General features: G+C 43.7%; 1 long non-coding RNA gene across 5 annotated transcripts in view; it reads left to right on the top strand.

Moving 5' to 3' along the window:
* Positions 1 to 15,618, top strand: part of LOC127336025 (uncharacterized) — a 29,168-nt gene extending 13,550 nt beyond the window's left edge. For 2 of the 5 annotated variants that reach the window (XR_007873134.2, XR_007873136.2), the window contains exons 2-5: positions 8,064 to 8,166; positions 9,203 to 9,360; positions 9,725 to 9,899; positions 14,873 to 15,213. This is a non-coding gene — a long non-coding RNA (uncharacterized lncRNA). Of the gene's footprint in view, positions 1 to 8,063; positions 8,172 to 9,202; positions 9,361 to 9,724; positions 9,900 to 14,872; positions 15,214 to 15,257 lie in introns of those variants that run through there. The other 3 variants (XR_011752786.1, XR_011752787.1, XR_007873137.2) reach the window with 3 other exon arrangements.
* The last annotated feature ends 6,980 nt before the right edge of the window (positions 15,619 to 22,598 follow it).

Here is a 22,598-nt window from a genome sequence, read left to right as displayed (position 1 = left end):
GGCGGCATCTTTCTCAATTATAGCATCTTGAGCTTGTCGGAGTGCTACTCTTTCCCCCTCAGAGGATTTCCGAGATTGTTCCATAATCATAAGTGATTGCTTCTTCACAGACTGGAGCTGTTGTTGAAGCTCTTTCAAATCTTCTGCCGCAGTCTCACTCACAGAATCTTCGACAAAATCAACAGCGACAGGGGTTTTCTTCGAAGGAGGCGAAGGAAAAACCTCGGAAGGACCAGAAGTCGATGTGTAGTTGTCAAAAATTAACTGGAAAAAAGAGAAATTTCAACATCAATCATTGAGCAAAGATAGATTTCCATTCATTCCCATAATATGTACATGTCTATTACAAAAGAAGGACCTCTAGAGACCTCCTGAAGCAGTCATCACCAAGAACACTATGGCAGTAGTGCCAAAAGAAGGAGATAAGCTAAAAAGAAAAAAAGCAAAGGGGCATTCAACTAGACCTCCGGCTTTGATGAGCTAGGAGTCGAAGATGGCTTGATCCCGAGATAGGACAAGATTTTCTTCGTATTGGGCTTTGCCGCCTTGATCAGCGATCGCCATTTTGGCTGTTCTATCTGCTCCGTGTCGCCTACTTTCGCCCAGTCGATAGTTTGCTGACTATCAGCAACCAAGGCAACAGTGTTTTCAACAGCGACCTTCATATTTTCTTGGTGCATCTTCAGCCCAAGATCTTCTGGAGGATTAAAGCACTTAGCCAGAGCAAGGAAAGTTGTGGGTTCCTCTTTCTTCGGGAAGAAGTAGGGGAAGAGTCGCGACAACCCTGCTTTGGCTTGGTCAATGCCCTCGCGTGCTTCTGTTCCATGAAATTCAAGGAACGAAACGGCGTCAAGAAGAGGATCATTGTCGGGGTCTTCAAGTTCAAATTCTTGACATGTTCTATCTGTCAAGATAAAAACTTTATAATCAATAAACGAGCGAAAGAAAGAAAATTCAAGGGATATGAAGTGGTTCAGATACTCACTGACAAAGCGACGATTTTGTGTCCTTATGCGCTTAAGGACCGCTTCCTCGCGAGCAGATTGTGTAGCTATATGCTCACTCAGCGAAGTCTCGGCATCATGAAGTCTCTTCCTAAGATATTCGACACCAGCGGCCTCAGTCTTGGCTTTGTCAGCCTCTGATCTAGCTTGAACAGCATCTGATTCGGCTTTCTTGCGGGCCGCTTCACTTCGCTCCAGTTTCTGAGCAAGATCGTCGGCACGCTTGTTGGCCTCTGCAAGTTTCTCTGTCAAAATAGAAAAGAAAAGTCAAAATTGCGACAAAAACAGGAGCAAGAAGTTAGAAACAATGACAGCAAAAAGTTATTACCTTCAATCCTGCTGGCATATTCACGGTACCCAATAAATTGGGATCCGATACGAACAAGCTCTTTGATCATGGGCTGTCAAAGAAGAACAAAGAACAAAGTATTGGTACGAGAAAAATATGAAGGCATAAAAAAGCAAACAGAGGAAATATAGGTACTGGTACGAAAGTCAAAAAACTTACATCATCTAAGAGCGGATTAGAAGAGCTGCCCAACTGAGGGGCAGGCTCCATCATCGTTTCAACCCTTGTCCTTTTGGGTGAAGGAGCAAGAGGGCTTGAAGGAGGAGTGGTGGTGACGACGTTTTGTTGAGGAGGCGAGGATTCTTCTCCCTCAACTGGCGTCTCCGATACAGTTAAAGTATGTGACGTGCTCGTTCGAGGAGCCACGTCAAGAGTTGGTGTTTCTTCCTCATCATCACTGTGATTAAAAATTGACAGTATAAAACACGAGATAAGACAAAAAAAAATTCGAGTACAGAAATAAGGGGAAATAAAAGTGACTCACGAGCTGACGAGGGATTCGAGATATGGATCATAAGTTGCCTTCTGACGTGAAGGATCAACTTCTTCGGCTTTGGAGGTGCCGGAATCTTCGACATCATTCTTTTTCCTTTTGTTCCTTGGAGAAACAGCAGGAGGAGGAGATTGTGCCGATGCAGTGCCTTCAGAGGCAGCTTCCTTTTCGATAGATCCCGCAGATTTCCGAGAATCTGCGGGTTCATTCACAAAAGAGAGGGCATCCTGGTTGTCGTCGGTAACAACGGCCCTTTCCTCGACTTCTCCATCTTCAGGGAGGGGAGGAAGCGAGACAGGATTTGGATGGTTCTATATAAAACAGGGGAAGATGTCAATAAAAAGGAATTACAGGAAAAAGCAAGGCAATAACAAATCAACCGACAAAATTACCTCGGGAAGCACATTGGTGGCGCTGTACGGTTTTACACGACAGGACGAAGGAACATAATCCTTTTTGCTGAGAGAAGAGATTTTTCGGACAAGCTTTTCTAAATCCTTGACCTCCAAATCCACCGACAGCCGATCTACGTCCTCATCACCAGCGTACTTCCAGAGAGGGTTTTTACGAGCCTGAAGTGGCTGCACTTTAGTCCTAAGAAAATAAGCCGTGATTTGGATACCCGATAACTCTTTGCCACGAGTATTTTGCAACTCGTGGATACGAGCCATCAAGGCCTCTGTCGACGCCTTTTCTTCTTCGGTAGCCTCTGCGTCCCAGGAGCGGCGGCGAAGGATTTTTTCGGCGCCATCAAAAGGAGGGATGTTGTCCTCAACACATCCATGGTTCTCTTCCTGAATGTACAGCCACTTCTTGCGCCATCCTTGAACTGAATCAGGGAGTTTGACATCGAAGTAGTCGACAGTGGGACGAACAGAAATTACAACACCGCCTATATTATAGGCGACATTGGGAGAGCCATTACGGCGATAGAAAAAAATGCGCTTCCATAGCGCCCAGTTAGGCTGGACGCCAAGGAAGGCCTCGCAAAGAGTGACGAAGATGGAGATATGAAGAATCGAGTTTGGCGTGAGGTGGTGGAGTTGCAGACCGTAGATAAAAAGCAGCCCGCGGAGAAAAGGATGAATGGGGGCGGAAAGACCGCGGATGAGGTGGTCGACAAAACTTACCCGATACCCCATTGGAGGGGTTGGGTAGCTCTCCTCGCTGGGGAAGCACAAAGCTTTGGGCTTTTTGCTGGTCCCCAGTTTCTTCAGCATATTGATGTCTTGGGTGGAAATCTTCGATCTTTCCCACTCCGCCGTCCCCAGATCCACGGCGGCCATGGAGGACTCCGGCGTGTTATGCCTTGTCAATCGACGCGGAGGCATTAACAATGGCGCAGGGTTTGCAGCTTGGAAACGAGGAGCTTCGGTGGCTGTGAGTCGCAGGAGCAAAATTGCAGATGAGAGCAGGAGAACGGCGCGAGCGGAAGTGTTCGAGGAGGAAGAAGAAGATCTTATATACAGGTGCGGTCAAGCGGCGGACCGTTGGATAAGAAAAATGTGTGGCAGATGGACACAAGGGTAAAAAATATATTCAACATTAAGGAAATTACGGTACGTGCGCCGGAAAAAGCGGAGGACGTGTGTCCCCCATTTGCACGACGTGTCAAGATAGTGGATCAATTGGGCCCGTAAGGCAGCGAGAGAAGACTTCTCGAAATTTTTTGACTAGCAATCGTGGCTATCGTCAGCAATAACGTCACCTTGGCAGAAGGAAAAGTTCGTCTTAACAGCTTCATAAAAGGCGACATGGAAAAATAATGTTGAGCCTTTGATCAAATACAAGTTTTTGATCAAATGCTCGGGGGCTACTTTGAAATAATGAAAAGATCAAGAAAGGCACAATAAAAATGGCATGAGCCTATGATCAAATACAATTATTTGTTCATTGCCTCGGGGGCTACTCCCATCGGGAGCGCTGTTCGCGCACCCGAGAAATTATAAAACTTCGAGAGAGAAAGAAACTATACAGGTATAAGGCGTGGAGCCTACAACCAAGCACAAGTCCTTGGCTGTAGCCTCGGGGGCTACTCCCATCGGGAACGCTGTTCGCGTACCCGATGAAATCATAAAGAAGAAAGACAACAGAGTAACTGAGTATATTTCGAGTTATAAATAACTCTGCATATACTCCCATCGGGAAAGCAATATAAGTCATCTTTGACTCAATAAAATGTGCCATTCCAACAGCCGAATAAGCACTCGACAATATATTCTCAGAACGCCAAAGTTGCGATTAATTTCTGAATGCCGCAAAACTTTGCGACGGTAAGACCCCAGATCCGTTCTGTGAGGCGTGGCGCCGTCTCTGACGTCGGCTTGCTACTTTTATCCGTATCAACAGATATGAAGAAAAATCCTAACGGGCGCGTTAGGTACCCGATAAATATAACTGGGACTCGACAGAATGGTAAGACCTTAAGCGGCACCTGTCGAAGTTTACACCAGTATCCTGAGATCATGTCCAGGGACGTGATTTTGAAGTAGGTTTTTGCGGATTGCCACTAGAGCAGTTAACTAGTACCTGATCCGTCAGATGAACTAGCCCCAACTACCATTATCCCTGTGCAATATAGAAACTTATGTGAAGAAATATAGAAAGGTTTTTTGAATTGTCGGGTAAAAATAAACAGTGGAGATTTTCCCTGACTCTACGATTCAAGCAAAATCTCGGGGGCTACTGACATAGGCATCCCCAATGGGCCTGCCGATGATGGTACCCGGGGTTTACTGAAGGCCCACTACCCGAAGAATAAGAAGGTTTGGAAGCCCAAGATGTTGTTAAGAAAAGCTAGAGTTGTAATAGGAAGCATTATTTTGTAATCTTGCGGGAGGAGTTAGAAACCTACCCAGACTCTGTAACTTGTACAATACGAAATCCTCGGCTCCGCCTCTTATATAAGGGGGAGTCGAGGGACGCAGAAAGAATCAAATCATTGTCTTTCAAACCATAGTTTTTACATCGTCGAGCACTTTTCGGCTGAAACCTTCGAGATCTACTTGCCCTCTACATCCAACGAAACCCTAGTCTACAATCTGTAGGCATTGACAAGTTGATACCTTGTCACCAGGACTGGCGTGTGGTTGATGATGGTAATATTGCAGGAAGAACGGATGCAGTAAAACAGTAAACAAGCAGCGATAGCAGTATTGGAAACAAGGCCTAGGGATTATACTTTCACTAGTGGACACTCTCAACATTGATCGCATAACAGAATAAATAGATAGATGCTAGACTCTACACTCTCTTGTTGGATGATGAACACCACTAACTGTGTAGGATTACACGAACCCTCAATGCCGGAGTTAACAAGCTCCACAATATTCAATGTTCATATTTAAATAACCTTAGAGTGCATGACAGATCAACATAACCAAACCAAGTACTAACATAGCATGCACACTGTCACCTTCACGCTACGAAAGGAGGCATAGATCACATCAATACCATCATAGCAATAGTTAACTTCATAATCTACAAGAGATCACAATCATAGCCTACGCCAAGTACTACACGATGCACACACTGTCACCATTACACCGTGCAGGAGGAATAAACTACTTTAATAACATCACTAGAGTAGCACATAGAAAAATTGTGATACAAAACACATTGCAATCATAAAGAGATATAAATAAGCACTTCACTATGCCATTCATAACAGTGAATAAGTATTCTGTGAAATATAGCCTAAGAGACCCACACGGTGCACACACTGTCACCTTTACACACGTGGGACAAGGAGTCTCCGGAGATCACATAAGTAAAATCCACTTGACTAGCATAATGACATCTAGATTACAAGCATCATCATATGAATCTCAATCATGTAAGGCAGCTCATGAGATTATTGTATTGAAGTACATAGGGAGAGATGAACCACATAGCTACCGGTACAACCCTTAGCCTCGATGGAGAACTACTCCCTCCTCATGGGAGACAGCAGCGGTGATGAAGATGGCGGTGGTGATGATGGAGAAGCCTTCCGGGGGCACTTCCCCGTCCCGGCGGCGTGCCGGAACAGAGACTCTTGTCCCCCAGATCTTGGCTTCACGATGGCGGTGGCTCTGGAAGGTTTCTCGTACCGTGGCTTTTTCGTCTCGATGTTTTAGGTCAGGGACCTTTATATAGGCGAAGAGGCGGAGTCGGAGGGGCGACGAGGCGGTGACACAATAGGGGGGCGCGACACAGGCCCTGGCCGCGCCACCCTGTCATCTGGGGCCCCTGTGGCCCCCCTCTGGCGGCTCTCGGGTGTTCTGGAAGCTTCGTGGAGTTTTAAGACTCTGGGCGTTGATTTCGTCCAATTCCGAGAATATTTCCTTACTAGGATTTCTGAAACCAAAAACTGCAGAAAATAGGAACTGGCCCTTCGGCATCTCGTCAATAGGTTAGTTCCGGAAAACGCATAAATATGACATAAAGTATGCATAAAACATGTAGATATCATCAATAATGTGGCATGGAACATAAGAAATTATCGATACGTCGGAGACGTATCAACGTCTCAAACGTATCTATAATTTCTTATGTTCCATGCTACTTTTATGATGATACTCACATGTTTTATACACATTATATGTCATTATTATGCATTTTCCGGCACTAACCTATTAACGAGATGCCGAAGAGACAGTTGCTGTTTTCTGCTATTTTTGGTTTCAGAAATCCTAGTAAGGAAATATTCTCGGAATTGGACGAAATCAACGCCCAGGGTCCTATTTTTCCACGAAGCTTCCAGAAGACCGAGGGAGAGACGAAGTGGGGCCACGGGGCGCCGCCACACTAGGGCGGCGCGGCCCAGGTGCTGGCCGCGTGGCCCTATGGTGTGGGGCCCCCGTGAGGCCCCCTGACCTACCCTTCCGCCTACTTAAGCCTTCGTCGATAATAGCCCCAGTACCGAGAGCCACGATACGGAAAACCTTCCAGAGACGCCGCCGCCGCCAATCCCATCTCGGGGGATTCAGGAGATCGCCTCCGGCACCCTGCCGGAGAGGGGAATCATCTCCCGGAGGACTCTACACCACCATGGTCGCCTCCGGATTGATGTGTGAGTAGTTCACCCCTGGACTATGGGTCCATAGCAGTAGCTAGATGGTCGTCTTCTCCTCATTGTGCTATCATTGTCTGATCTTGTGAGCTGCCTAACATGATCAAGATCATCTATCTGTAAAGCTACATGTGCGTTTGTTGGGATCCGATGAATAATGAATACTATGCTATGTTGATTATCAATCTATCTATGTGTTGTTTATGATCTTGCATGCTCTCCGTTGCTAGTAGAGGCTCTGGCCAAGTCATTGCTTGTAACTCCAAGAGGGAGTATTTATGCTCGATAGTGGATTCATGCCTCCATTAAATCTGGGGGAGTGACAACAACCTCTAAGGTTGTGGATGTGCTGTTGCCACTAGGGATAAAACATCAATTCTATATCTAAGGATGTATTTGTTGATTACATTACGCACCATACTTGATGCAATTGTCTGTTGTTTGCAACTTAATACTGGAGGGGGTTCGGATGATAACCTGAAGGTGGACTTTTTAGGCATAGATGCATGCTGGATAGCGGTCTATGTACTTTGTCGTAATGCCCAATTAAATCTCACACTACTCATCATAACATGTATGTGCATTGTTATGCTCTCTTTATTTGTCAATTGCCCAACTGTAATTTGTTTACCCAATATGCTATTTCTTATGGGAGAGACACCTCTAGTGAACTGTGGACCCCGGTTCATTCTTTTATATCGAATACAATCTACTGCAATACTCATTCTACTGTTTTCTGCAAACAATCATCTTCCACACTATACATCTAATCCTTTGTTACAGCAAGCCGGTGAGATTGACAACCTCACTGTTACGTTGGGGCAAAGTAATTTGGTTGTGTTGTGCAGGTTCCACGTTGGCGCCGGAATCCATGGTGTTGCGCCGCACTACACTCCGCCGCCATCAACCTTCAACGTGCTTCTTGGCTCCTACTGGTTCGATAACCTTGGTTTCTTACTGAGGGAAAACTTGCTGCTATACGTATCACACCTTCCTCTTGGGGTTCCCAACGGACGTGTGCTTTACCGTCACAAGCATCTGGCAGCACCACGATTATTGTTTTGCTTCAAACATTACAGTGCTTATTATTAAGATGTAGACTTCATTTACATATCATTGACTTTTTATTTTGCCTTTCTCTGCTACTCTCTTCCAATTGCACAGGCCATCTCCACATCACAGGTTATGTATAGAATTGAAAATCATGGATGTTGTCACCCAGCCATAATCGGCCATCTAGTGCTGCAGCCCTCCCTGACCATCTGAGGTGAGGTACGCATAAGTTTGGTTCCCAATTATTTTGTCTAGAGCTTATTCAGTTCAGCTCATCGGTGGAAGATGTTGAGCTGACTGGTATTGGTGGCCAGTATGTACTGTGTTACATGTGCAAAGTATATTTAGTTCAACTACTCATCGGTACCAGCATAAATCTTTTTCGTGTGGTTTTCTGGATTATAAGATTGAGCATGGAGTGTGTCTTGGGAGAGAGTTGACCACGGAGTTTGTTAGATTTGATTTTGTCCCTTCCTAATTTTGTTTGATTTAGCTCTTATTGGTCCCTTATGTTCTTTGCTATTACAGCATTAGCGACCTCGCCGGTACCAGCAGCTAGATCGTCATCTAGGTTCTTGCCTACTGTCTCCGGACCACATACACCACAATGGACTGTCGAGAGATCAGCGGCAGCGAGATGCAGCCTACATGTACTGTTCTTTCCCCATCTATGAAGTAGTGATGCTCTTTACCTATTTTGGAAGGCGGAAAATTCAGTTCAGCAAATTATGGCGATATTTCCTTATCTGAAAAGGTGCTTATGAGAAATTTGCCTAAAAAACACTACTTAACTTTGCCACTAAATCTACTCTACACCTGTACATATTCCCTATACGACTTGCAACAACTATGAATAACATAGAAATTAGGTGCAATTATTTTTGATAAGCTATCTAATGAGGTTTCATTTCTTACAAAAGGGCCATTAGTTCGAGGAGGTTGGTCCCTAACAACAGAGGCATCGATTCAGTCGGCCTGAAGGACATCAACAACAATGGGAGCATTTGTGTCGTAATTTTGAAGGACGAAAGGAGCTCTACTCTAACTATTTCCAAGCCATTGAAGGTTTGTTCTTTTTTGAGTGGATAAACCCCCTTGTTTCATATGTCAACAATTATAAATTTGTTATCTTTGGTACTTTGCAAATGCCAATAAGAAAGGGCAACCTATACATTTAATCTAGAATAAGAACTTCACTTATAGTACATTCATGTTTTCATTTTGCTCAATAACTAGCACTTATAGACTAGGGAAGGCCTCCAGTTCAGTTACTTATAGAGATGGCTGATAATTAATGAGTTTTGAAGGCCCAGTTCAGTTACTTACAAAGCTGACTGAAAAATGAGGAGTTTTACAAGTGGTTTTCATCATAAACAAGAGTTTTTAATGTGGTTTTCATCATAACATGGTAAGCACGGAGCAATTTCTTGGAAGTTGTTGGTACCCTGTATTTTGCTGCCTCTGTTAGGCCTTTCCTACATATCACTTATATATCTACATTGTATTGCAAACAGTTGTATTGTCAAATGTGGGTAAAAATTACTGAACAAGCAACGGACTCCTTTAACTCTTCATGGCACTAGCAGGGTCTGAGTTGAGCTAAAATAATACTGTTTTATGTTTGGCATGGAATTTAGTAGGTTCCCAGTTAACCCACTTTGTTGGGTCTTGCTTTCACAATGGATTAGATGTAGCCATCTAAGTTTGTCTTTTAAATTAAATTAACACATATTTTAGTATTTGTACCTTTATAAACATGTTTATTTCTCCAGGTTTTTTGCAATCAAGGTCTTGTATAAAAATGGTGTGTCATGCGATATCATCGATCTATTTGGGATGTGTGGCCGAGGCATTTCAGAACCGCTAGGTGCTATCCACCTGATGCATATATAAATGATGAGGGCTTTCACAGAACTATCATATGGTGTCTGTAATGCCGCATCAAAGGTACATTTTCAAATAAAACGTCATGACTTATACCTTGGCAACAATTGGAATCAATCACATCAGACTAGATGAACACACGCGACACAAAATTTATCGCCAAGGGTGCGTGTCGCACCCTCTAAACTATTCTTTATTAATTTTCTGATTTTCTTCTGGGTACAATCTGGTAGAACCTCACGTGTATATATACACGGACGTTCAACCGACTCAAGACCTGGCCTAAACCTACACGTACTGATAAACCTATTCTAAACCGACATGGACAACCAGTCCTACATGAACTAGTGCTCCCTACTCAAACTAGGACTCCTATTTTCTATACTATACTCACGTACAAACCAATACCAAGTACTACTCCTAATCAGACTAGGACACTTAACCTAGCCTAAGCCAACTATGGCAGAAAACAACTATGCACATAGCTAGCTTGACCTACATTGACTCGGACAAACTCACACAAAGATCATTAGGAAATTAACCCAAACTCAAAGTTTAGATTATTTCTAACAATCTCCTCCTAATCTAAACTCGACGTCTCCTCATGCTCCTCCCGATCTCGACTCTCGCAGCTTCACGTCACATCTTCATAGTCTTCATTGTCATATCCGTACAGTCAGTATGACCACGCAGGAAACATGCAGTGCACCTCTGCTCTGATATGCTTTGCCACCGCTATTGATCGGCCTCCCGCACTCGGTTCGCACATATGTGCCAGCGCTATTGCGGTCCTCACACTCGGTTCGCACCATACTCCTCTTGTACTTGCGCACAGTAGCTTCTCCTCCTACTGCACACACACCTCCTCGCTTTACGGTAGCTTTCCCTACCACCGTCCGCCTTCGGCATCGCACCGAACCCTGCTAGCCGCAACCAGGACGCTCCACGAGGACATGGACATAACTCACGGAACACCGTACACACCTCACACACTTGACGCGCTTCAACTGCAACAAATCTTCACGGAGACGAGCACTTGGACACAACGACGACTCACTGACACAGCGACGACCGCACGTGTAGACCTGCACACACTTGACTCTTTGACTCATCCGACTCCTCCGAAGACGATCTTGACGAGACTCCCGGCACCGCACCTCGGCACCACCTCTCCCGTCAACGATCATCCGCAGCTCCGCCACCTTGCGACGACAACTCTCCGCCGTCTCCTCCTTGTCGTTCCGCCGAACGACGATCGCCCGCCCCGAGGCGCTAGTACGGGTCGCCTCCCCGGGGCAAGCGTAGCTTCAAAACTACGACCTCGCTCTGATACCAATTGTTGGGATTTGCCCACGAATCAATCACATCAGACTAGATGAACACACGCGACACAAAATTTATCGCCAAGGGTGCGTGTCGCACCCTCTAAACTATTCTTTATTAATTTTCTGATTTTCTTCTGGGTACAATCTGGTAGAACCTCACGTGTATATATACACGGACGTTCAACCGACTCAAGACCTGGCCTAAACCTACACGTACTGATAAACCTATTCTAAACCGACATGGACAACCAGTCCTACATGAACTAGTGCTCCCTACTCAAACTAGGACTCCTATTTTCTATACTATACTCACGTACAAACCAATACCAAGTACTACTCCTAATCAGACTAGGACACTTAACCTAGCCTAAGCCAACTATGGCAGAAAACAACTATGCACATAGCTAGCTTGACCTACATTGACTCGGACAAACTCACACAAAGATCATTAGGAAATTAACCCAAACTCAAAGTTTAGATTATTTCTAACAATAAGTTTTGTGTTCGCGTATGTTCGTCTAGTTTCATGTGATTGATCCGTAGGCGAATCCCAACAATTGGTATCAGAGCACACAAAATTTATCGGTTTATGTCTTAGGTCGGTTATACTGCATATTTATATGCCTGTATACCAGGTCGTGAAACCAGATTGTAACGTGGGAAAATCAGAAAATAAAAAAAAGGGAATTTGAGGGTGCGACACGCACCCTTGGCGATAAGATTTTTCTTGTGTGTGTGTTCGTATAGTTTGATGTGATTGATCCGTGGGCAAATCCCAACAATTGGTATCAGAGCGAGGTCCAAGATTTGAAGCTACGCTTGCCCCGGGGAGGCGACCCTACTAGCGCCTCGGGGCAGGCGACCGTCGCTCGGCGATGCGGCCGGGTGGAGCAGGCGTCGCGCTGTTGTTAGCGAGGCGGCGGGCGATCGTTGCTCGGTGGAGCAACACGGAAGGGTTGACAGTGTGTTGTTGTTGGCGAGGCAAGGTGGTGGATGATCGTTGATGGGAGAGGTGGTGCCGAGGTGTGGTACCGGGAGTCTCGTCAAGATCGTCGTCCGCGGGTTTCCGTCAAGGTCGTCTTCGGAGGAGTCCGATGAGCCAGGGAGTCGTGGTCGTGCAAGTTTGCACCTCGAGTCAGCGTCGAGTCTGTGAGTCGTCGTTGTGTCCAAGTGCTTGTCTCTGTGAGGATCTGTTGCAGTTGAAGCGTGTGGAGGTTGAGGGACTGTCCGGTGAGGGATATCACCATGGGCGAAGACGCAACAAGATGATAGCGGGTAGCTGTTAGCGTGCCTCAACCAAGTCGTCTATGTGTCTCGACGAGAGGATCAAGGTCAAGTATGAAGGGGCGGTAAACCAGCGAAGGGGAGTCTCTTTAATGAGGACCTGTCTCTACATGAGGCTAGAGTGGATGGTGTAGTCCACGAGGTAGTCGGCATGTATTGCGCTAGGGTGGACGGTATGTTCCACGGTTGCTAGCGTGGCTGGGTAGTCTGGATCATGTTTGAATTGTTCCGTAAATTCGCCAAGTCAAAATTGGGGAGAGCCAATTAAACTTGTCGTGGAGCGAGACCTAGACAAGACGCAGATATGCAAGGAGTCAAGATCGGAGAAGCACGGAAGACAAAGTCGTTGATCAAGATTAGGGAGAGATTGTTAGCTTAATCTTAATCAATGGTCATTAGTGTCACGTGGTGTAGTTACTTGAAGTAACAAGTCATGTCGAGTCAGGTAGTATTAGCTGTTTTGGCTAGTGTATGTGTCCGTGTCACACTAGGTTTGTAGTACGAGTAGGTTTATGTCTTAGGTCGGTTATACTGCATATTTATATGCCTGTATACCAGGTCGTGAAACCAGATTGTAGCGTGACAAAATCAGAAAAAGCAATAAAGGGGAAAGTTTAGAGGGTGCGACACGCACCCTTGGCGATAAATTTTGTCTCCGCGTTTGGTCGTCTAGTTTGATGTGATCGATCTGTGGGACGAATCCCAACAATTGGTATCAGAGCGTGCTTCAAATCTTCGACCTCGCTCTGATACCAATTGTTGGGATTTGCCCACGGATCAATCACATCAAACTATACGAACACACACACAAGAAAAATCTTATCGCCAAGGGTGCGTGTCGCACCCTCAAATTCCCTTTTTTTTATTTTCTGATTTTCCCACGTTACAATCTGGTTTCACGACCTGGTATACAGGCATATAAATATGCAGTATAACCGACCTAAGACATAAACCTACTCGTACTACAAACCTAGTCTAAACCGACATGAATACCAACAGCTAATCCACTACCTAACACCCACGGACACAGAGTCCTAGCCGGACTGCTCGTAATACAAACTAGGCTAGAACTGACACAAGATTACTCTAACAATCTCTCCCTAATCTTGAGTTATCATCTCCTCGTACTCTTTTTGATCTTGACTCCTTGCAGATTCGCGGCTTGTCGATCAACTCCAACGCATGATCCGGACTACCAGCCCACACGGTCGCATCTACGCGTGCAACGTGCAAGACTTGACACACAGACAGTCTTCACGTCGAACCAATTTAACCGGTCACTGTCCCACTACACGCCAAGCTTGATCTCCTCGCCGAGACACGCAGATGGCCTCCTCACCACCTTGTCTTCGCTCACGTCGATCCTTGCTCCCGGGCAACTCCTCGAACGTGACGCGCTTCAACTGCACGGATCCTCACAGAAACAAGCACTGGGACACAACGACGACACACGGACTCGACGACGACCGCACGTGTAGACGTGCACACACTTGACTCTTTGACTCATCGAACTCCTCCGAAGACGACCTTGACGAAACTTCTGGATGACGATCTTGATGAGACTCCCGTACCGCACCTCGGTACCACCTCTCCCATCAACGATCATCCACCTTCGCCTCGCCGACAACAACACCCCGCCGTCCCTTCCGTGTCGCTCCGCTGAGCAACGATCGCCCGCCGCCATACTGACGACAGCTTGGTCGCCGTCTCCACCCGGCCGCTCCGCCGAGCGACGGTCGCCCGCCCCGAGGCGCTAGTAGGGTCGCCTCCCCGGGGCAAGCGTGCTTCAAATCTTCGACCTCGCTCTGATACCAATTGTTGGGATTTGCCCACGGATCAATCACATCAAACTATACGAACACACACACAAGAAAAATCTTATCGCCAAGGGTGCGTGTCGCACCCTCAAATTCCCTTTTTTTTATTTTCTGATTTTCCCACGTTACAATCTGGTTTCACGACCTGGTATACAGGCATATAAATATGCAGTATAACCGACCTAAGACATAAACCTACTCGTACTTAGAAACCTATTCTAAACTGATCCGAACATCAAGTCCTACACGACCTTAACTACTACCCTGAAACTTTACTAGTAAACTAACCAACCTGTTCATACTAGCAAACCTTGTGTGACACGGACACATACACTAGCCAAAACAGATCAATCACATCTACACGTAAGCACTCTAACTAAGTCCTACATTGAGTCAGGTAGTATTAGCTGTTTAGTTAATCACATCTACTCGTACTACAAACCTAGTCTAAACCGACATGAATACCAACAGCTAATCCACTACCTAACACCCACGGACACAGAGTCCTAGCCGGACTGCTCGTAATACAAACTAGGCTAGAACTGACACAAGATTACTCTAACATTGGCTGCCTTGAGAATTTGCTGATTCTTCTTTCTTGAAATTTTAGGAGTCACGCCACACCTAAAGCATTGTTTGCCGGTCTATCTCTATGCTATACTTCAATGTGACCACAAGCAGTAAAGCAAGTTAGGTTGAAGTTAAATTCGAGAGGATAGCTCAAACAACGTTACTACTAATAACTTTTTTTTCCTTCTGTTTCCCTTCCCAATATGCTACACTTATTGTCCTGTCAAATGCAACTATGGCTTCTACTTTTCTAAATCTGGGAGGGTTTTTCTAAAGAAGTAATGAGCCATATTTTGTTTAGTTAATTTCGCAAGTGATTGGACTGTATCTTCATTTATGTTCATGAAGTGCTTAGTATTTCGGGGTGCTGCTTGATGCACATGGTTTTACGATGAAGCTTATCAGTAGCATTTTTTTGATTGCAGAGAAGGAAAATGGTCACTAGAAGGCTCAGATCGTTTAGGTTCTCCTCCCAGGTTCTCTCTCAAGATCCCATCTTTCTACATAGATTCGGGAAAGAAGATCACAACGGTGGCTTGCCCGGTAACAGACTCGAGGAAAGACATAGATTGAGATCTTAACTTGGTGGATTTACTTAATGCACTAACACTCACATGTATGTGTTATCTACAATTTCACCTCTAAGCTTTGAACTTGAAGCTGTATTGAAGTTGGATAGATATCAGGTGAGTTTTCCCAACATATGGGTTGTATAGCCAGATTACTTTTTTGTAACTTTTTAAGTTAATTCATATGGAATGAGCAGCCTAATATCTCTGTTAATGCTTGCTTTTTAGTAAAATGTAATTAGTTAACTGGAATTAAGTATAAGCTGCAAACGATAATTTTGAATGAGGAATGCCATGCTTAGGATGAAGCTATTTATTAAAATATTATGTATTTCTTTATCAGTTGCCAAGGAAGTCTCGGATTTATTAATGGGTGTTGGAGATGGTGCTAACACTCTGATCGATGCCAGTGACCTATTGATACTGTATATATATAATTATCAACACCTATGTTCCAATGCATATGGTTGTTCGGTTTCTATTACTCCAGTCATGTACTCGTTTTAATTTTGATTTGTGAGATTCAGTTTTGGTTGTAATGATTAATCTTAATTGTAATGCATTTGGATGGATTATAGATGTGTATTGCACATTGAACTCAAAACTGAGACATGAGATCATTGGTTCTTTCAAAATCTTTGTTTGCCTTGTCATGCTAGAACTTTGCCTGGACATGCTAGAAATATTGTGGAATCTTGATGTGGGAGATAACGTGAATGCCGCTGTCAAGTTTGGTGGCATGCGAATGGGTAAAGCTAAAAAGCTTTCCCAGTGAGGCAACATATGATCCCAAGTCATGTGAAATATGTCTGGGCTGATGAGATAAATTTGGAAAATTGGAGAGAATATAATATTACGGAGAATTACCTGCTACTTCTGGAAAAGGTTCATTTTTCTCAGGCTGCTTTTTTTTCACGTTCTTAAGCATATTCTTCTTTAGTATTCCAAGATTTTTAGTTCTTAAGGAATGAGTTGGAGGTAGTCTACTGTTGATTTGGGCTCTGGTTATCATGCAATTTCTGTTGAGAGGTATCCGCATTAGGTCCAACATTGATTTGATAAAAGTTGAGCTTCGAATTCGACATAGCAATTTGTTCCCTAAGCATGTAACGCTTGATCTTGATTTTTCTTTGGTTAAGCCGCTAAAAATGCACTACCATTAACCAAGAGAAAGGAAATGGTCCTTACATAATGCGGATTCGAATTTTGTTTGCAAAGCATATTGTTAGAAGTTTTCTCTTTTTATTTGTTTGTGGTTTTCTTACGAATCCAAAATTCAGAAATCTTTCTTTCATGCTTGCAGTTTTATTAAGCATAAATTTTACAAAGATCACTGCCATTTTTGATACCTGGACATGCATGAGGGGGAATTGACTGGTGATGGCAACGTCGATCCCTGAATGGAGCTCCAGGCTGGATGTATGATTCTACCAAACCCAGCATTTAGCTCATTGGCAGGCATCCATGTGTGTTTCAGCATGTGGAGGCTAGAGAGGGAGGAGAAGAGGGAGCAGTGATTTTCCTTCAGTGAAGGATTTGGAAAAGAGGCGGAAGCTAAATGAGGTTCTGGGTGTGGCTTGTGCTGGGGGGTCACGGTGGTTGTCGCCTGCTTTTTCAACTCCTGCTTTGCCCGTGAGATGCAGTTGGAGGAGAAACCGGTAACAGTGATTTTCCTTCAGTACAGGATTTGGAGAAGAGAAGGAAGCTAAATGAGGTTCTTTGTGGGGCTTCTGGGGGGGGGGGGGGGGGGTCGCGGTGGTTGTCGCCTACTTCTTTCAACTCCTACACTGCCCACGACGTGCAGTTGGTAAGCCATACCGAATTAGTTTTTGAATTTGCATCTCAATAAGGCCCAATGATTATAATTTTTTAGCATCTAGATCACCACTGGAGTGCTCTCTATATCTACAAGGTTGCAAGCACATTAAAATTGATGCTTCTCTGTGAAGCTATCACTCTATTTTCTGATCTCCATCTTTACATCTGAATATTTTCGACCTCTCTGCAATATGTTTTTTTATCAAGCATGCCCCTATTTTAATCGAAGTTGTTCAGAATTCTCCTTGATTACTTATTTTAGCTGCATATAAGTGAGTAATTCTTTGGTTCAATGCAGGTTCAAGGAGGCAACAACAACCAAACTCCCTGTAGGTACTCTGCCAAGGTATGGATAATGCCTGTTTGCCACACACACATGCGAGTTAACTAGACACATATGAAATTATCTTCAGCTATTGTATTTCAAGATCATTTTGCCTTCCTATTTGTTTAGTACGAGCTTTTGATGTCTCTGATTGCTCTAATGGTTTCTGTAAATAGATATTACTCTTATATGTCAAAACTGTCTTGAAGACGTAGAAATAGATGATGTGCTACTACATTTACAAATTTTGCATGTGGTTGGTCGACAATTCTATTAGTTGAGAATGACTCTACAATAATGTGGCTAACTGGTTGCAAGTTAATTTGTTTCTTTTCACCCAAAATTATAATCTTTACAAACAATCCAGTTATGTTTTGCCTCTGTATGTTCCACTATTTTAGAGTGACATTTCCTTTTTTCGTGGGTATTTATTTTGGCATCTCATATTTCTGATAGCTCTAGAACTGAATAGTGTTTGTGTTTTTCTGAAACTGAAGCCGTTTGTTTTCTCCGGCTTCCAAGGATGGTTGCTATGTAATACAAGTGCAACTTTATGAAATCACGATCCACTAATGACTTACAAACCAATTATTTTGTATCTAAGTAAGCCATAATTTCATATATTTACTTGCTTCTTGCATGGTTAAAAGGGCAAGCTTGGCAGCTGAGAACAAATGTGCATGTGAATTCTTTGCCTGTTAGAGGTTGCTAACCATTTTCTGCCAGCTTTATCTATCATTTAACAATATCCTCATCAAGATGCCATGCAGTATATTTAATTGTTCAGAGCTTATGTCATGCCTCGGTACCTGATGAATACTACCACACTCGACAAACAGTTATCCAAGGGACTAGAGCTAGAGGCCTTTGGGAGTTACATTTAGAATGGGAGGCGGGGTTTATTTAATCCTTTTTCATTTCCTTTTACCACTGCTATGTTCTGTCTGGTTTAACTAATGAGTGTAACACCTATACAAGCTAGAAGACGTGTGTGAGTCATTCATTTATTTTTGAACTGAGAATATTCATGTAACTATCTACATGTATATGCAATGTTCATATGCGAGTTTACATCCAGGCCTTCCTTTTCACTAATGTTCACTAAATGTGATTTAGGCATGATTGTTTCGAGGCAACCTTTGCAGGTCTGACAACAACTTTTTCTCATTGGTCAAGTTATCGTTCATTGATTGTGTTAAAATTGATTAGAAGAGAACAATTTCCTAATATATTCTTGCACCCGTAACAGTATAATTATGAGCAGTATGATTCTTTATTAGATATATTGCAATGACAAATGATTCTTTTAGTTGGAACAAAGTTACCTTGAAAAATGGTTTTTCCCTTTTTCTTATATGTTGGAGAGATTATTCCTTTCATGGATGTTGAAGACTAATCTCTTCAGTGCACTGTCGAATTGGCACAAGTTTTTATTTTAAAGATATCATAGAAGTATTTTTTGTAAATTGATGTAAAAATATATTTCCATACTTGCAGCTAATTATATTGTTATTATAGAAAATAAACATTAGCATGAGCTTCACGAGATCATGCGCCAAGACGTATATTTAAATCTAGTATGCATGATACACTACATGATAGTTACCACTATAACCAACAGAGTACACCATGCGCAGGCGAAGTGGGCATGGCCGGCCGGTCGCTGTCCATGTCGATGGAATGCAAGATTTTTTCACGCCATGGCTTGAAGGGAGACATAGATCAATTTCCAAGGATGACCACGTGGTGAGCTGCCTGCAAACATAAAAGAATTTAGTGCATATCAGTCAAGTGCTATGCCCGTACATGCTATCCTTGCGAACGACGAGGATTCATCAATATATCAGCAAGTCGTCGGGCTACGTAGACAAAGCAAAAAATACTTCAGTTTCGTCGCGGCCGTTTTTTCGTATTCGTCAACAACCTCAACTACGGTGGAACAAGTTTCCACTACCTGTCGCGTTTATTATTCCTGGTAAGGCGGCCAAGCGACTACATTAGTTGCGTCCTCTTTATCGACTACTACCCCTTGCATAGATCAAGCCATCCGAGTTCATCAACAACGAATATCCGATACAAAACTATCAAGTGATATATTTCCAATTTCTTACTATTTGTAAAATTTATTTGAGCAAATATTTTTTCTATTATTTGCGCCCGAGCTTGCGCACATAATATAACTACCGATTGAAACAAAGCTTCAACCGCGCCCGCCATCGCGCACCCGTCGCGTTCGGGGGCTCGCCTGTTGCGGACCCGACATCGCGGACTGAATATATTCAGGTGCTTACCCGTCGTGGATCCGCCATATCAACTACGTATTCTTCATCGACCATGCCGGCCAGCCGCTACGCGGCTACATCAACTATTTGCTAGCCGGACGATTACTTCAACTACGCTACATCAACTATTTCTGATTGCGCAATTACTTCGACTACGTCCACCATGCGACATGCTTCCATATTGACCTCATCGCAGCCAGGTCAATGGCTTCATCATCTATGGATATGGATCTATCTTCTTGGATATATCTTCTCTCAATGCACTCCCGGGTTAATGGCTTCATCATCTCTGATTATCAATGGATCTATCTTCTTCGGCTATGAATATATCTTCTCCCGATGCACTCCCGGGTCAATGGCTTCATCACCTATGGTTATCAATGGATATCATCTCATATAAATAACCCGATGCACTTCCGGGTCGATGACCTTGTCATCTATGGTTTTCAATGGATTTATCTTCTATGGCTATGTAAATATGGACCCGATACACTTTCGGCAACGCTGGAATTACTCGAGGGCTCCTGGAAGATCTTCGACTATTTTGACTACTCCCATCGGGAGTGCTGGTTCGCTGGAATTTAAGCAACATGAAGACTTCTTATATTATCACTCCCATTGGGAGCGCTGGTTCGCTGAAATTCAAGAAAACATGAAGAATCATTATACTATCAATGATTTCATCAAAGCCTCGGGGAACATGCGAGTGCTACAATTGATGAAAATCTTTATCGGTTATTACCACTCCCACATGGAGCTCTGGTTATCAATGTATTATGACTAACCCGACAATACTCGGGGGTTACAAGGTTTATTATAAATTCGGTTACTACTTCTCCCATCGGGAGCTATGGTTATCCGCATACCACAGCTTACCTGACAATACTCGGGGGCTGCAAGAATTATTACAATGTCGTCTTGAACTACTACTTCCATCGGGAGCTATGGTTATCGATGTACCATGGTTTTTCCGGCAATACTCGGAAACTATAAGTCCTTATCAAAAATAAATTTGATCAAAGCCTCAAAATAAACATGCGAGTGATGCAGTTGGTGGAAACATAACAACATACAAAAGGCTCACGCCGGTGCACTGGGTTACGAAGCCAAAAAGGCGCATGGTTCCTCCGTTTACTCGGGGGCTGTCGCTATTACATACAAACTTACGAACGGCCCTGCGATTACTATGGGGTCGTGGAACGAGCTAACTGACTTGATCCCTCAGTTGCCTTCAACAGACAAAAGATTCAACTAGGCCCATGGTCCAGCGCCTCCTCTTCGACAGACAAAAGATTCGACTAGGCCCACGGTCTAGCGCCTTCTCTTCAACAAATAAAAAGCTTCAGATGGGCTTACGGTCCACCAACTTCTCATCGACTCCTCCAGGACATCATCCAAATCATCGACTCCTCCGGGACATCATCCAAATCATCAACTTCTCTATGACATCATCAAAATCATCGACATCATCAAAAGCATCTAAATGTTCTCAGGACTCGAAGAAATCTATGGTATTCGACTCAACATTTTTACACCCTATGCATGACTATTTCATATTCATCTACAGGCTCGGGGTTTGTCAACACCCGGATTTTTAAGTCCAGATGCCTATTATGCCATTCCTCGCAATCCCAGGAATATTGTTTTTGCGAGACATAATAGATTGATATCACAACACATCATTCATTACATACCATAATCGTCTTACAAATAAAGGATCACATGATCCAGTCTTATTACAATAATAGAAGTTCTATTTATTCATTACATAACACATAGCGGAAGCGAAAGTAGCGTAGTAGTAGTCCATCTATTCCACAGGCAACTGTTGACGTCAGGAGTGATCCTAGTTGTCGTAGACGTCCTGCTGTCCTTCTTCCGGGTTCTGGTACTCGTCTTCATAGTCTGGCCATTTGAATAGCCAGGGACAAAGCCATGAGTACTTTAAAGTACTCGCAAACTAATACTAAGGTAAGTATTATCAACTATAGTAAGGGGGTGCTAAGCTCTAGTTTCATTTGCATAAAGCCAGTTTTATTTCGTAAACCCTTTAATAATTCAAAAACCTTCATTTGCTCAACTAACTCAAGTGGGAACATTAGTGTCATTCCCACAACTCAGTTGTGATTCAAAGTCAAAGTCACCTTTCAATTCAAAATCACAAGTCACCATTCATATTTTTAGAAAAGTTCTGATGACGGAACAATATGGCCTTTCCAACTGTCCATAACCGCGGACGCGGCTATTCGAATAGGTTTAACTCTGCAGAGGTTGTACACTTGTGCCACAACAATTGCAATAGTTCGTCAGGGGTAACTAGCCCTGATTTATCGTACGCAGTACGCGAACTACCAATCCTAACCTTTCATTTACATACTCTAGTATAGGCACCTCTCCCCATGAGCTTGGCCTCCCAGTGAAGACACGCGGTCGGCACAGGAAGCTGCACGGGGCTTGGGCCGGACATTCACCTCATTTCACGTCATTTCACATCATTCCTTCTGTAGAGGCAGCCTCCAGCATAACCCCGATGACGCTTGTTCAGAGGGAACCCATACTAAAATACATAAGTTTCCAGCTAAGCCTTACCCAGTTCTGTATTGTGGGGGTACTTGTAAAATTGGAATGGTATCGCATCCGAACCCAACCATCAGTGTTTTAGTAAAATTCACCAAGTCATTCACCAGTCATATTCACCTTCAAATTCTCTCAATAGAATGACTCATCATTCCAAGGTTTTCAAAATCATTTCAATTCACAAGTTCCCAACTA

This window comes from Lolium perenne, chromosome 2, assembly GCF_019359855.2.
Source record: "Lolium perenne isolate Kyuss_39 chromosome 2, Kyuss_2.0, whole genome shotgun sequence".
NCBI lineage: Eukaryota > Viridiplantae > Streptophyta > Magnoliopsida > Poales > Poaceae > Lolium > Lolium perenne.
Note: the sequence above shows the minus strand (reverse complement) of the source record. Positions and strands in the feature narration are given on the sequence as shown.